Raw genomic sequence first — 17,204 nt, 5'->3', positions numbered from 1 at the left:
GTTTGTTTGCTTTTAGGCATTTGGACTCTAAAACGATCTCAAGAGATTGCCTTAATTCTGGAATTTGGTTCCCACAAGACTGTGAGAAAATTTCCAAAAATATACAAAAAAGAGCAGCTGTCTTACTAAAGTCAAAGGCTTTATTTATTGCAGTTTGTTGGAGCAAAACAAATTACAAACATTTTTACTTGGGGCAAAGAGGACTCATTCGTTTAAGGTTATTAAGGGCCCAAGAACCAAAATGGTCCACAGTAAGGAAGAGATATACTTTCCTAGAAATCAAAGCCTGTTAGAAACTCTATAGAGTAGATTTCAGGCATCAGCTAAGATATGAACAAATGGATCACTGGATTTGGAATCCTGAAGCCATACTGTTCCCAGACCAAACAGGGTCGGGCTGATATTTCTTGTGGCCCAATAACAAGATGTAGATGCACTGGGGAGGAAGAGAGCTTTTATTTCTGTAACCGATTACAGGGAGAAGGCCTAGAAATTATCACCAGACCGACTCAAAATTACAAAGTTTTCCAGAGTTTATATACCTTCTAAGCTATATGTCTATGTGTAAGTGTGCATTCATCTAAAGACATAGCGATTAACTTATTTGAATCTATAACTAAGGTCTGAGTTTTGAAGATCTTCCCCTGGAGCCTCAGTAAATTTACTTAATCTAAATGGGTCTAGGTGCTGGGGTGATTACCCTTATCTTGTCTCCTGCTAAATCATGGAGGTTTGGGGAGTTTCTTCAGACCCCCAATAAAGTTTGTTTAATCCTAAATGGGTCCTGTTAAGAATTCCTTCATTATTTTGTCATGCTTTAAGGCCCAGGAAAAGCCTAGGCAAAACTCTTGGTGGACTCTTTGTTAAATTACAGCCTTCACATAAGGGCACTGGCTTTTAATATTTAACTTAACCACTCAGTCAGTATTGAAACAGTTATTACGGAGGCCTGTGTTAGTGAAACCTGGCATGCCACAACACGATCAGGCAGGATGGGCTTCTCATACAGCAAATGATAAAAATGAGCTATCAAATATGATTTCAGGAGTTTCTCTCTTAGAAGGCCTGAAGAATGGCAGTGCTATAGTCAGACCTAGAGATGGCATAACTTGTAAAACAAAAAGGATAAGTCCAGGGAGAAAGACCTGTGGGCTTTGACAAGTGAGACAACTTTAAATCATAAATTTAGCACTATGCTTAGAAATCACTTTCAAATCTAGAACTGTGCTGCCTTTAGAGTGCCTGACCAAGCCTGTATTGTGAGCACAGCTAATACACTCAAAGAAGAATTAAGTCTTACCCTCAGATATCACCTAGAAGAAGTTCAGGGAACATCTGGTAGTCTTAAGTCAAGATCACACACAACTTATGTCTATGTTTCTTTTCATTTAAGCTATAAATCTGTTATCCTACAGCTCTCAAAAAACAGAAATACCCTGATTCACAGATTTATAGTATGGTAGGCTAGAAGAGACTTCAGAGATCATATAATTCAAGGCCTATTGTATAACAGATAAGTGAAGAGATCATAAAAAAAGAAGTGATTTGCCCAAGATCACTCAATTAATCATCCACTGAAGCCTGAGGTATAATCCAAATCTTTGGCCTAACAGTTCTATGAATTTTCCACTATGTTTATTGTCTTTCTCCATGCAAGGATTCTCACTGATTTTTACAAGACATCAATTGAATCATACAGAAAATGGATTAACTCAAATAAATTAATATTTAAAGGGCACTGTACTACATACAGCAGGATATACCAAAAGAATGACTTATTCATTGCCTCGACAGTCTAGTGGGACTGGGGTAGGATTAATGGAGAAGTTTAAATTGAATGACCAGGGACTCGAGGTGGAGCAAGATGGTAAAATAGAAGGCTCCACTGATTGCCCCCACACACACCTCACAAGGACACCAATTTAACAACTATCTACATAAAAAGAAACCACCTTCGTAAGAACCAAAAATCAGGTGAGCACTCACAGTACCTGATTTTAACTTTGTAATGCTGAAAGAGGCACTGAAGAGGTAGAAAAAACAGTCTTGACTTGCCAACGCATCCCTCCCACATCTCCTAGCAGTGGCAGCATGGTGCAGAGAGTATTTCTTTGTGCTCGGGAAGAGAGAGAGCAGCAATTGTGAGGCATTGAACTCAGTGCTGTCCTGTTAGAGCAGAAGGGAAAACTGGATCAAGCTCAGCTGATGGCCACCCATGGAGGGGGCATTTAAACCAGCCCTAGGCAGAGGGGAATTACAGACTGCAGCAGTCAGAACTTGAGTTCCCACAAGTCTTGATGCTGTGGGCTACAGTGTTCTGGGGCTTAAAGTAATTTTGAAAGACACTCCAGGCCACAAGGACTGCAACTCCTAGGAGAGTCCTAATGCTGAACTGTGACCAGAAACAGTGGACTTGGGGGGCGCTCTCATGACCTACTGAGACAACAGCAGGGGTGGCTAAGAGAATGCTGGCATCATTCCTCCCCTAACCCATGGCTACACAGCTCATGGCTCCAAAAGAGACCCCTTACTTCCACTTGAATAGAGGAGAGAGAAGAGTTGGGAGGACTTTGTCTTGCATCCTGAATACCATCTCAGCCACAGAGGATAGGGCACCAGAGTCGTGAGGCCCTTTTCCAGATCCTAGTTCCTGGACATTTCTAGATACACCCTGGGCCAGAAGGAAGTCTGTTGCCTTGAATAGAAGGACCCAATCCTGTCAGTATGTACCACCTAATACCTAAAGAGCCCTTAGGTCCTGAATAACCAGCAGTAATACACAGCTACTATGTCAAGGGCCTTTGGTGACACTCTGAGACTTGCTATCTTCAGATGAAACTCAGCACATTATCAGCTGTGGTGGCTATGAGGCAAGACTCCATCTGCTTGAGAAAAGCAGAGGGAGAAGTAAAAATGACCTTGTCTTGTACCTCAGGTACCAGCTCAGCCAGAAAAAAATGTAAGGCCCCAATGTGGTATTTAAGGTTCCCTGATTACAAAACTTGGCTCTTGGATAGCATTTCTGGACCTTCCCTGGGCCAGAGGGGAGCCCACTGCCATGCACGGTGAGTCCACGGCTAGGCAGCATTCACCACAAGCTGGTAGAGAGCCTTTAGGCCCTAAGGGAACATTGACAGTAGTCTGGGAGTACACCCTTTGGGATTGAGGTGGCAGTGACCATGGGGTGAGGCTCCTCTGCCTTTGAAAAGGGGAGATGATGTGGTTTGGCTGTGTCCCCACCCAAATCTCATCTTGATTTGAAACTCCCACAATTCCCATGTGTTGTGGGAGGAACCTGGTGGGAGGTAACTGAATCATGGGGTTGGGTCTTTCCAGTGCTGTTCTTGTGATAGTAAATAAGTCTCATGAGATCTGATGGTTATATAAAGAGGAGTTCCCCTGCACAAGCTTTCTCTCTTGCCTGCCACCATGTAAGGTGTGGCTTTTGCCTTCTGCCATAATTGTGAGGCCTCCCCAGCCACTTGAAACTATGAGTCAATTAAACCTCTTTTTCATTATAGATTACCCAGTCTCAGGTATGCCTTTATCAGCAGCATGAAAACAGACTAATACAGTAACTTGGTACTGGAAGAGTGGGTTGCTGCTGTAAAGATACCCAAAAATGTGGAAGCAACTTTGGAACTGGGTAACAGGCAGAGGTTGAAACAATTTGGAGGGCTCAGAAGAAGAAAGGAAGATGTGGAAATTAGAACTTCCTAGAGACTTGTTGAATGGCTTTGACCAAAATGCTGATAATAATATGGACAATCAAATCCAAGCTGAGGTGGTCTCAGATGGAGATGAGAAACTTGTTGAGAACCAGAATAAAGGTGACTCTTGCTATGTTTTAGCAAAAAGACTCGTGGCATTTTGCCCCTGCCCTAGAGATTTGTGGAACTCTGAACTTCAGGGAGATAATTTAGGGTATCTGACAGAAGAAATTTCTAAGCAGCAAAGCATTCAAGAAGTTACTTGGGTGCTGTTAAAAGCATTCAGTTTTAAAAGGGAAACAGAGCATAAAGGGTCAGAAAATTTGCAGCCTGATGATGCAATAGAAAAGAAAAACCTATTTTCTGAGAAGAAATTCAAGTTGGCCTCAGAAATTTGAATAAGTAATGAGAAGCCAAATGTTAATCACCAAGACAATGGGGAAAATGTCTCTAGAGCATGTCAGAGACCTTTGCAGCAGCCCCTCCCATCACAGGCCCAGAGGCCTAGGAGGAAAAAAATGGTTTCATGGGCCAGGCCCAGGACCCCCCTGCTTTGTGAAGCCTAGAGACTTGGTGCCCTGCATTCCAGCCACTCTAGCCATGGCTAAAAGGAGCCAAGGTACAGCTTAGGCTGTGGCTTCACAGGGTGCAAGCCCCAAGCCTTGGCAGCTTCCATGTGGTGTTGAGCCTGTGGGTGGACAGAAGTCAAGAATTAAGGTTTGGAAACCTCCAGCTAGATTTCAGAGGATGTATGGAAATGCCTGGATGTACAGGCAGAAATTTGCTGCAGGGGCAGGGCCCTCATGAAGAACCTCTGGTGGAGACAGCTCGTACAGGGGAACTCCAATTTAGAAAAACATCAGATTTCGAGAACAAAGCTAAGATGGCCGAATAGGAACAGCTCCGGTCTCCAGCTCCCAGCCCCAGCAACACAGAAGACGGGTGATTTCTGCATTTCTGCCTGAGGTACTGGTTTCATCTCACTAGGGAGTGCCTAACAGTGGGTGCAGGACAGTCGGTGAAGCGCACTGTGCGCGAGCCGAAGCAGGGCGAGGCATTGACTCACTCGGGAAGCGCAAGGGGTCAGGGAGTTCCCTTTCCTAGTCAAAGAAAGGGGAAGCAGACGGCACCTGGAATATCGGGTCAGTCCCACCCTAACTGCGCTTTTCCAACGGGCCTGGAAAACGGCACACTAGGAGATTGTGTCCCGCACCTGGCTCGGAGGGTCCTATGCCCACGGAGTCTCGCTAATTGCTAGCACAGCAGTCTGAGATCAAGCTGCGAGGCGGCAGCGAGGCTGGGGGAGGGGCGCCCGCCATTGCCCAGGCTTGCTTAGGTAAACAAAGCAGCCAGGAAGCTCGAACTGGGTGGAGCCCACCACAGCTCAAGGAGGCCTCCCTGCCTCTGTAGGCTCCACCTCTGGGGGCAGGGCACAGACAAACAAAAACTCTGCAAGAACTTCCACAGACTTAAATGTCCCTGTCTGACTGACAGCTTTGAAGAGAGTAGTGGTTCTCCCAGCACGCAGCTGGAGATCTGAGAACAGTCAGACTGCCTCCTAAAGTGGGTCCCTCACCCCTGAGCAGCCTAACTGGGAGGCACCCCCCCAGTAGGGACAGACTGACACCTCATTCAACCCGGTACTTCTCTGAGACAAAACTTTCAGAGGAACTATCAGACAGCTGAATTTGTGGTCTCACGAAAATCTGCTGTTCTGCAGCCACCGCTGCCGACACCCAGCCAAACAGGGTCTGGAGTGCACCTCTAGTAAACTCCAACAGACCTGCAGCTGAGGGTCCTGTCTGGTAGAAGGAAAACTAACAAACAGAAAGGACATCCACACCAAAAACCCATCTGTACATCACCATCATCAAAGACAAAAAGTAGATAAAACCACAAAGATGGGGAAAAAACAGACCAAAAAAACTGGAAACTCTAAAAAACAGAGCACCTCTCCTCCTCCAAAGGAACGCAGTTCCTCACCAGCAACGGAACAAAGCTGGATGGAGGATGACTTTGATGAGTTGAGAGAAGAAGGCTTCAGACGATCAAACTACTCTGAGCTACGAGAGGAAATTCAAAACAACAGCAAAGAAGTTAAAAACTTTGAAAAAAAAATTAGAAGAATGGATAACTAGAATAACAAATGGAGAGAAGGGCTTCAAGGAGCCGATGGAGCTGACAGCCAAGTTTCGAGAACTACGCGAAGATTGCAGAAGCCTCAGTAGCAGATGCGATCAACTGGAAGAAAGGGTATCGCTGATGGAAGATGAAATGAATGAAATGAAAAGAGAAGGGAAGTTTAGAGAAAAAAGGATAAAAAGAAATGAACAAAGCCTCCAAGAAATTTGGGACTATGTGAAAAGACCAAACCTACGTCTGATTGGTGTACCTGAAAATGATGGGGAGAATGGAACCAAGTTGGAAAACACTCTGCAAGATATTATCCAGGAGAACTTCCCCAATCTAGCAAGGCAGGCCAGCATTCAGATTCAGGAAATACAGAGAACGCCACAAAGATACTCCTCGAGAAGGGCAACTCCAAGACACATTATTGTCAGATTCACCAAAGTTGAAATGAAAGAAAAAATGTTAAGGGCAGCCAGAGAGAAAGGTCGGGTTACCCACAAAGGGAAGCCCATCAGACTAACAGCTGATCTCTCAGCAGAAACTCTACAAGCCAGAAGAGAGTGGGGGCCGATATTCAACATTCTTAAAGAAAAGAATTTTCAACCCAGAATCTCCTATCCCGCCAAACTAAGCTTCATAAGTGAAGGAGAAATAAAACACTTTACAGACAAGCAAACGCTGAGTGATTTTGTCACCACCAGGCCTGCCCTAAAAGAGCTCCTGAAGGAAGCACTAAACATGGAAAGGAACAACCGGTACCAGCCACTGCAAAAACATGCCAAATTGTAAAGACCATCGAGACTAGGAAGAAACTATAGCAACTAACGAGCAAAATAACCAACTAACATCATAATGACAGGATCAGATTCACACATAACAATATTAACGTTAAATGTAAATGGGCTAAATGCTCCATTCAAAAGACACAGACTGGCAAACTGGATAAGGAGTCAGGACCCATCAGTGTGCTGTATTCAGGAAACCCATCTCACATGCAGAGACACACATAGACTCAAAATAAAGGGATGGAGGAAGATCTATCAAGCAACTGGAAAACAAAAAAAATCAGGGGTTGCAATCCTAGTCTCTGATAAAATAGACTTTAAACCAACAAAGATCAAAAGAGACAAAGAAGGCCATTACATAATGGTAAAGGGATCAATTCATCAAGAAGAGCTAACTATCCTAAATATATATGCACCCAACACAGGAGCACCCAGATTCATAAAGCAAGTCCTGAGTGACCTACTAAGGGACTTAAACTCCCACACAATAATAATGGGAGATTTTAACACCCCACTGTCAGCATTAGACAGATCAACGAGACAGAAAGTTAACAAGGATATCCAGGAATTGAACTCAGCTCTACATAAAGTGGACCTAATAGACATCTACAGAACTCTCCACCCCAAGTCAACAGAATATACATTTTTTTCAGCACCACACCACACCTATTCCAAAATTGACCACATAGTTGGAAGTAAAGCTCTCCTCAGCAAATGTAAAAGAACAGAAATTATAACAAACTGTCTCTCAGACCACAGTGCAATCAAACTAGAACTCAGGATTAAGAAACTCACTCAAAACCGCTCTACTACATGGAAACTGAACAACCTGCTCCTGAATGACTATTGGGTACATAATGAAATGAAGGCAGAAATAAAGATGTTCTTTGAAACCAACGAGAACAAAGACACAACATACCAGAATCTCTGGGACACATTCAAAGCAGTGTGTAGAGGGAAATTTATAGCACTAAATGCCCACAAGAGAAAGCAGGAAAGATCCAAAATTGACTCCCTAACATCACAATTAAAAGAACTAGAAAAGCAAGAGCAAACACATTCAAAAGCTAGCAGAAGGCTAGAAATAACTAAAATCAGAGCAGAACTGAAGGAAATAGAGACACAAAAAACCCTTCAAAAAATTAATGAATCCAGGAGCTGGTTTTTTGAAAAGATCAACAAAATTGATGGACCGCTAGCAAGACTAATAAAGAAGAAAAGAGAGAAGAATCAAATAGATGCAATAAAAAACGAAAAAGGGGATATCACCACCGATCCCACAGAAATACAATCTACCATCAGAGAATACTACAAACACCTCTATGCAAATAAACTAGAAAATCTAGAAGAAATGGATAAATTCCTCGACAAATACACCCTCCCAAGACTAAACCAGGAAGAAATTGAATCTCTGAATAGACCAATAACAGGTTCTGAAATTGTGGCAATAATCAATAGCTTACCAACCAAAAAGACTCCAGGACCTGATGGATTCACAGCCGAATTCTACCAGAGGTACAAGGAGGAACTGGTACCATTCCTTCTGAAACTATTCCAATCGATAGAAAAAGAGGGAATCCTCCCTAACACATTTTATGAAGCCAGCATCGTCCTGATACCAAAACCTGGCAGAGACATAACCAAAAAAGAGAATTTCAGACCAATATCCTTGATGAACATTGATGCAAAAATCCTCAATAAAATACTGGCAAACCGAATCCAGCAGCACATCAAAAAGCTTATCCACCATGATCAAGTGGGCTTCATCCCTGGGATGCAAGGCTGGTTCAACATACGCAAATCAATAAATGTAATCCAACATATAAACAGAACCAAAGACAAAAACCACATGATTATCTCAATAGATGCAGAAAAGGCCTTTGACAAAATTCAACAACCCTTCATGCTAAAAACTCTCAATAAATTAGGTATTGATGGGACGTATCTCAAAATAATAAGAGCTATCTACGACAAACCCACAGCCAATATCATACTGAATGGGCAAAAACTGGAAGCATTCCCTCTGAAAACTGGCACAAGACAGGGATGCCCTCTCTCACCGCTCCTGTTCAACATAGTGCTGGAAGTTCTGGCCAGAGCAATCAGGCAGGAGAAGGAAATAAAAGGTATTCAATTAGGAAAAGAGGAAGTCAAATTGTCCCTGTTTGCAGATGACATGATTGTATATCTAGAAAACCCCACTGTCTCAGCCCAAAATCTCCTTAAGCTGATTAGCAACTTCAGCGAAGTCTCAGGATACAAAATTAATGTACAAAAATCACAAGCATTCTTGTACACCAATAACAGACAAACAGAGAGCCAAATCATGAGTGAACTCCCATTCACAATTGCTTCAAAGAGAATAAAATACCTAGGAATCCAACTTACAAGGGATGTGAAGGACCTCTTCAAGGAGAACTACAAACCACTGCTCAATGAAATAAAAGAGGATACAAACAAATGGAAGAACATTCCATGCTCTTGGGTTGGAAGAATCAATATCGTGAAAATGGCCATACTGCCCAAGGTAATTTATAGATTCAATGCCATCCCCATCAAGCTACCAATGACTTTCTTCACAGAATTGGAAAAAACTACTTTAAAGTTCATATGGAACGAAAAAAGAGCCCGCATCGCCAAGTCAATCCTAAGCCAAAAGAACAAAGCTGGAGGCATCACGCTACCTGACTTTAAACTATACTACAAGGCTACAGTAACCAAAACAGCATGGTACTGGTACCACAACAGAGACATAGATCAATGGAACAGAACAGAGCCCTCAGAAATGATGCCGCATAGCTACAACTATCTGATCTTTGACAAACCTGACAAAAACAAGAAATGGGGAAAGGATTCCCTATTTAATAAATGGTGCTGGGAAAACTGGCTAGCCATATGTAGAAAGCTGCAACTGGATCCCTTCCTTACACCTTATACAAAAATTAATTCAAGATGGATTAAAGACTTATATGTTAGACCTAAAACCATTAAAATCCTACAAGAAAACCTAGGCGATACCATTCAGGACATAGGCGTGGGCAAGGACTTCATGTCTAAAACACCAAAAGCAATGGCAACAAAAGCCAAAATCGACAAATGGGATCTCATTAAACTAAAGAGCTTCTGCACAGCAAAAGAAACTATCATCAGAATTAACAGGCAACCTACAGAATGGGAGAAAATTTTTGCAACCTACTCATCTGACAAAGGGCTAATATCCAGAATCTATAATGAACTCAAACAAATTTACAAGAAAAAAACAAACAACCCCATCAAAAAGTGGGCAGAGGACATGAACAGACACTTCTCAAAAGAAGACATTTATGCAGCCAGAAAACACATGAAGAAATGCTCATCATCACTGGCCATCAGAGAAATGCAAATCAAAACCACAGTGAGATACCATCTCACACCAGTTAGAATGGCCATCATTAAAAAATCAGGAAACAACAGGTGCTGGAGAGGATGTGGAGAAATAGGAACACTTTTACACTGTTGGTGGGACTGTAAACTAGTTCAACCATTGTGGAAGTCAGTGTGGCGATTCCTCAGGGATCTCGAACTAGAAATACCATTTGACCCAGCCATCCCATTACTGGGTATATACCCAAAGGACTATAAATCATGCTGCTATAAAGACACATGCACACGTATGTTTATTGCGGCACTATTCACAATAGCAAAGAGTTGGAACCAACCCAAATGTCCAACAACGATAGACTGGATTAAGAAAATGTGGCACATATACACCATGGAATACTATGCAGCCATAAAAAATGATGAGTTCGTGTCCTTTGTAGGGACATGGATGAAACTGGAAAACATCATTCTCAGTAAACTATCGCAAGGACAAAAAACCAAACACCGCATGTTCTCACTCATAGGTGGGAATTGAACAATGAGAACTCATGGACACAGGAAGGTGAACATCACACTCCGGGGACTGTTGTGGGGTGGGGGGAGGGGGGAGGGATAGCATTAGGAGATATACCTAATGCTAAATGACAAGTTAATGGGTGCAGCAAACCAACACGGCACATGGATACATATGTAACAAACCTGCACATTGTGCACATGTACCCTAAAACCCTAAAGTATAATAAAAAAAAAAAAAAAAAAAAGAAGAACAAAAAAAAAAAAAAAAGAAAAACATCAGATTTCATAAGACTTATTCACTATCATGAGAACAGCATGGGATAGACCTGCCCCCGTGATTCCATTACCTCTCACCAGGTCCCCTTCATGACACATGGGAATTATGGGAGCTACAATTCAAGATGAGATTTGGGTGGTGACACAGCCAAACTATATCACTGTTTGTTTGGAAGAAAGTAAAGGAAGAGAACAAGTCTCTGTCTGGTAATCTAGAGAATTCTCCTGGATCTTGCACAAGGAACCTCTATGTATCTGAAAGAACCAAAACATTGCTGGGCTTGGGGTGCCCCCTAAAGCAGATACAGTTTAGATTTCAACACCCAAGTGCTCTCAAGTATCTGGAAAGCCTTCCCAAGAAGGGCAGGTAAAAACAAGCCCAAACTGCAAATGCTGAAATAAATACCTAATTTTTCAATGCCCTGACACAGATGAACATCTACAGGTATCAAGACCATCCAGGAGATCATGACCTTGCCAAATGAACTAAATAAGTTTCCAAGGACCAATATTGGAGCAACAGAGATATGTGACCATTCACATAGAGAATTCAAAATAGCTTTGTTGAGGAAACTCTAAGAAATTCAAGATAACACAGAGAAGAAATTCAGAATTCTATTAAGTAAATTTAACAAAGATTAAAATAATTTAAAAGAATCAAGTAGAAATCCTGGAGCTGAAAAATGAAATAGACATGTTGAAGAATGCATCAGAGTCTTTTAATAGCAGAATTGATCCAAAGAAAGGATTAGTAAACTTCAAGACAGGCCATTTGAAATACATAACCAGAGGAGACAAAAGAAAAAATAATAAAAAACAATGAAGCATGCCTACAGGATCTAAAAAATAACCTCAAAAGGGCAAATCTAAGAGTGATTAGCTTTAAAGAGGAGGTAGAGACAGAAATAGGGGTAGAAACCATGTTCAAAGGGATAGTATCAGAGAACTTACTATATCTAGAGAAAAATATCAATATCCAAGTGCAAGAAAGTTATAGAACACCAAGCAGATTTAACCCAAAGAAGACTACCTAATGGCATTTAATAATCAAAATTTTCAAAGGTCAAAGATAGAGAAAGGATATGAAAAACAATAAGAGAAAAGTAAGAAATAACATACAATGAAGCTCCAATACCTCTGGCAGCATACTTTTCAGTGAAAATCTTACAGGGCAGGAGAGAGTGGCATTACATATTTAAAGTGCTGAAGGAGAAAAATTCTACCATAAAATAGTGTACCTGGTGAAAATATCCTTCAAACATGAAGGAGAAATAAAGACTTTCCCAGACAAAAAAAAAAAGCTGAGAAATTTTATTATTATCAGACCTGTCCTATAAGAAGTGTTAAAGGGATTACTTCAATTATGAAAAGAGGACATTAATGAACAATAAATAATCACTTGAATGTACAAAACTTACTGGTAATAGTAAGTACACAGAAAAACACATAATATTATAACATTGTAACTCAGTGTGTGAACTACTCATATACTAAGTAGAAAGATTAAACAATGAACCAATCAAAAATAATAACTACAACAACTTTTCAAGACATAGTTGGTACAATAAGATATGAATACAAACAACAAAATGTTAAAAAGTTGGGGGATAAAGTTAAGGCATAGAATTTTTATAAGTATTCTTCTTGCTTTTTCGTTTGTTTGTTTATGCAAATAGTGTTAAGTTTTTATCAGGTTGAAATAATAAATTATAAGATAGTATTTACAGGCCTCATGGTAACCTCAAACCAAACAACATACAATGGATACACAAAAAATAAAAAGCACAAAACAATCATATCACCAGCAAAAATCACCTGCACTGAAAACAAGAAGAAAAAAAGAAGGAAGAGAAGAATATAAAACAACCAGAAAACAAATAACAAGATGGCAGGATTATCTCCTTATTTATTAATAATGACATTGAATATATATGAACTAAACTCTCCAATCCAAAGACACAGACTGGCTGAATGGATGAAAAAACAAGATCCATTGACCTGATGCTTACAAGAAATACACTTCACTTATAAAGGCACACATAGACAGAAAATAAAAGAATGGAAAAAAGACATTCCATGCCAATAAAAAAAAACAAAAAGAGCAGGAGTCACTAACAACAGACAAAATAGATTTCAACCCGAAAATATAAAAGACAAACAAAGTCACTATATTATCTTAAAGGGGTCAATTCAGCAAGAGGACATAACAATTTTAAGTATATATATGCATCCAACAAGGGAGCATCCAGATATATAAAGGAAATATCATCAGAGATAAAGAGAGACATAGGCCCCAGTACAATAACTGTTGGAGACTTCAACACCCCACTTTCAGCATTGGACAGATGTTCCAAACAGAAGATCAACAAAGAAAATCAGACTTAATCTGCACTACACACTAAAAGAATCTAACAGATACTCACAGAATATTTCATCCAAGAGCTGCAGAATACACATTCTTTTCCTCAGTATGTAGATTATTCTCAAGGACAAACCATATGTTAGGTCACAAAACAAGTCTTAAAACATTCAAAAAATTGAAATAATATCAAGAATCTTCTCTGTCCACAATGGAATAAAACTGGACATTAATAACAGGAGGAATTTTGGAAACTATACAATTACATGGAAATTAAACAATATGCTCCAGAGTGACCAGTTTGTGAAGGAAACAATTAAGAAGGAAATTGAAAAAATTTTTGAAACAAATGATAATGGAAACACAACATACCAAAACCTACGGGATACAGCGAAAGTGACACTAAGAGGGAGGTTTATAGCTACCAGTGCCTACATTATAAAAAAGGGAAAACTTCAAATGAGCAATCTAACACTGCATCTTACACAACTAGAAAAGCAAGAGCAAAGCAAACCCAAATTAGTGGAAGAAAAAGAATAATAAAGATCAGATAAGAAATAAATGAAATTGAAGTGAAAAAACAGTATGAAAGATCAATGAAACAAAAAATAAGTTTTTTGAAAAGTTAAACAAAATTAACAATCCTTGAGCTAGATTAAGAAAAGAGAGAGATCCAAATAAATAAAATCACAAATGAAAAAGGAGACACTACAACTGATACTGCTGAAATTCAAAGGATTATTAGTGGCTACTATGAGCAAGTATATGCCATGAAATTGGAAAATCCAGAAATAATGGACAAATTGCTAGACACACGCAACCTACCAAGATTGAACCAGAAAGAAACCCAAAACCTGAAAAGATTAATAACAAATAACAAGTTTGAAGTTATAATAAAAAGTTTACCAGTAAAGAAAAGCCTGAGACCTGATGGCATTACTGATGAATTCTACCAAACATTTAAAGAAGAACTCATACCAATCTTCTTCAAACTATTCCAAAAAATAGAGGAGGACGGAACACTTCCAAATTTATCTTAAGGGGCCAGTATTACCTTGATACCAAAACCAAACAAACACACACCAAAAAAGAAAACACAAGCCAATATCTCTGATGAATATTGATGCAAAAATTATCAATAAAATACTAGCAAACCAAATTTGACAATACATTACAAAGATCATTCATCTTGACCAAGTGGGATTTATCCCTGGAATTCATGGTTAAACATGTACAAATCAATCAATGTGCTACATCATATAAAGAGAATAAAAGACAGAAAACACACAATCATTTTAATTTTATGCTGAAAAATTTTTTGGTAGAATTCAACATCCCTTCATGATCAAAACTCTCAAAAAACTACGTATAAAAGAAGCATGCCTCAAGTAATAAAAGCCCTACTACAACAGACTCACAGCTATAATTTTATTGAATGAGGAAAAACTAAGTCTTTCCTCTAAGATCTGGAACACAACAAGGATGCCCACTTCCACCACAATTATTCAACATAGTACTGGAAATCCTAGCTAGAGCAATCAGAAAAGAAAAAGAAATAAAAAGCATCCAAGTTAAAAAGGAATAAGTCAACTTATCCTTGTTTGCAGATGATATAATCTTATATTTGGAAAAACCTAAAGATTCCACCAAAAAATCATTAGAACTGAAAAATAAATTCCATAAAGTTGCAGGATACAAAATCAACATACAAAAATCAGTAGCATTTCTATAAGCCAACAGTGAACAATGTGAAAAAGAAATTTTAAAAGTAATCCTATTACAAGAGCCACAAATAAAATTAAATACCTAGGAATTAACCAAAGAAGTGAAAGATTTCTATAAGAAAACTATAAGATACTGGTGAAAGAAATTGAAGAGGATACCAAAAAATAGAAAGATATTTCATTTTCATGTTTTGGAATACTATCCAAAGCAGTCTATAGATTCAATGCAATTTCTATCAAAATATTGATGACATTCTCCACAGAAATAGAAAAAACAATGCTAAAATTTATATGGAAACACAACAGACCCAGAATAGCCAAAGCTGTCCTAAGCAAAATAAGAAAACTGGAGGAATCACATTACCTAGCTTGAAATTATACTATTAGACCATAGTAACCAAAACAGCATGGTACTGGCATAAAAACAGACAGGTAGACCAATGGAACAGAATAGAGAACCCAGAAACACAACCACTCACCTATAGTGAACTCATTTTCAATAAAGTTGCCAAGAACATACCCTGGGGAAAAGACACACTCTTCAACAAATGGTGCTGGTAAAAATAAATATCCATAGGCAGAAGAATAAAATGTGACCCCCATCTCTTACCATATACAAAAATCAAATCAAAATGGATTAAAGACTTAAATCTAAGACCTCAAGCTTGAAGCTACTACAAGAAAACATTGGGGAAATGCTCCAGGGCATTGTTCTGGGCAAAAAAAAAATATTGAGTAATACCCTACAAGCACAGGCAACCAGAGCAAAAAATGGACAAATGGGATACTATCAAGTTAAAAATCTTCTACATGGCAAAGGAAATAATCAACAAAGTGAACAGAAAACCCACAGATTGAGAGAAAATATTTGCAAACTACCCATCTGACAAGAGATTTATAACCATAATATATAAGGAGTTCAAGCAATTGTCTAGGAAAAGAAATCTAATAATTTAATCAAAAAATAGGCAAAAGATTTGAAAAGACATTTCTCGAAAGAAGACATACAAATGTTAAATAGGCATATGAAAAGGCGTTCAACATCATTTATCATCAGAGAAATACAAATCGAAACTGCAATGAGATATCATCTCACCCAAGTTAAAATTGTTTATATACAAAAGACAGGCAGTAACAAATGCTGGAGAGAATGTGAAGAAAAGGAATGTCTTATACACTGTTGATGAGAATGTAAATTAGTACAACCACTATGGAGAACGGTTTGGAGGTTCCTCAAAAAACCAAAAATAGAACTCCCATATGATCCAGCACTCCCACTGCTGGATATATACCCCCACCCGGGCAAAAAAAAAAAGGAAATCAATATATCTAAGACATATCCGCATTTCTGTTTGTGGCAGCACTATCACAATAGCCAATATCTGGGAACAACCTAAAGGTCCATCAACAGATGAATGGATAAAGAAAAAGACGGTACATATACAAAATGGAGTACTATTCAGCCATAAAATAATGACTTTAATACTGTCATTTGAAACAACATGGATGGAACAGAAGATCATTATTTAAGTGAAATAAGCCAGGCACAAAAAGATAAACATTGGTTCCATTCCAAGATGGCCAAATAGGAACAGCTCTGGTCTGCAGCTCCCAGCATGATCAACGAAGAAGATGGGTGATTTCAGCATTTCCAACTGAAGTACCTGTTTCATCTCATTGGGACTGGTTGGACAGTGGGTGCAGCCCATGGAGGGTGAGCCGAAGTGGGGTGGGGCATCACCTCACCCGGGAAGCACAAGGGGTCATGAGATTTCCCATTCCTAGCCAAGGGAAGCTGTGACAGACTGTACCTGGAAAATCAGTACACTCCCGCCCAAATACTGTGCTTTTCCCATGGTCTTAGCAACTGGAAGACCAGGAGATTCTCTCACGTGCCTGGCTTGGCAGGTCACACGCACACACGCACACTACCAGCACAGCAGCCTGAGATCAACCTGTGAGGCTTCAGCCTGGTGGGTGGAGGGGCATCCACCACTGCTGAGGCATGAGTAGGTAAACAAAGCAGCTGGGAAGCTTGAACTGGGCAGATCTCACTGCAGCTCAGCAAGGCCTATTGCCTCTATAGACTCCACCTCTGTGGGCAGGGCATAGCTGAACAAAAGTCAGCAGACAACTTCTGCAGACATAAATGTCCCTGTCTGACAGCTCCAAAGAAAGCAAGGGTTCTCCCAGCATGGTGTTTGAGCTCTGAGAATGGACAGACTGCCTCCTCAAGTGGGTCTCTGAACCCTGGGTAGACTAACTGGGAGTCACCTCCCAGTAGGGGCTGACAGACACCTCATACAGGTGGGTGCCCCCCTGGGATGAAGCTTTCAGAGGAAGG

General features: G+C 39.9%; 1 protein-coding gene across 3 annotated transcripts in view; it reads left to right on the top strand.

Annotated features, from left to right (window-relative positions):
- The window catches only part of CYSLTR1 (cysteinyl leukotriene receptor 1), a 74,031-nt gene that overhangs the window by 33,931 nt on the left and 22,896 nt on the right, over window positions 1–17,204 (top strand). The window lies entirely within an intron of this gene.

This window comes from Nomascus leucogenys, chromosome X (assembly GCF_006542625.1).
Source record: "Nomascus leucogenys isolate Asia chromosome X, Asia_NLE_v1, whole genome shotgun sequence".
NCBI classification, from domain to species: Eukaryota; Metazoa; Chordata; class Mammalia; order Primates; family Hylobatidae; genus Nomascus; species Nomascus leucogenys.
The sequence above is the reverse complement of the archived record's forward strand: the minus strand, read 5'-3'. Positions and strand labels throughout refer to the sequence as shown.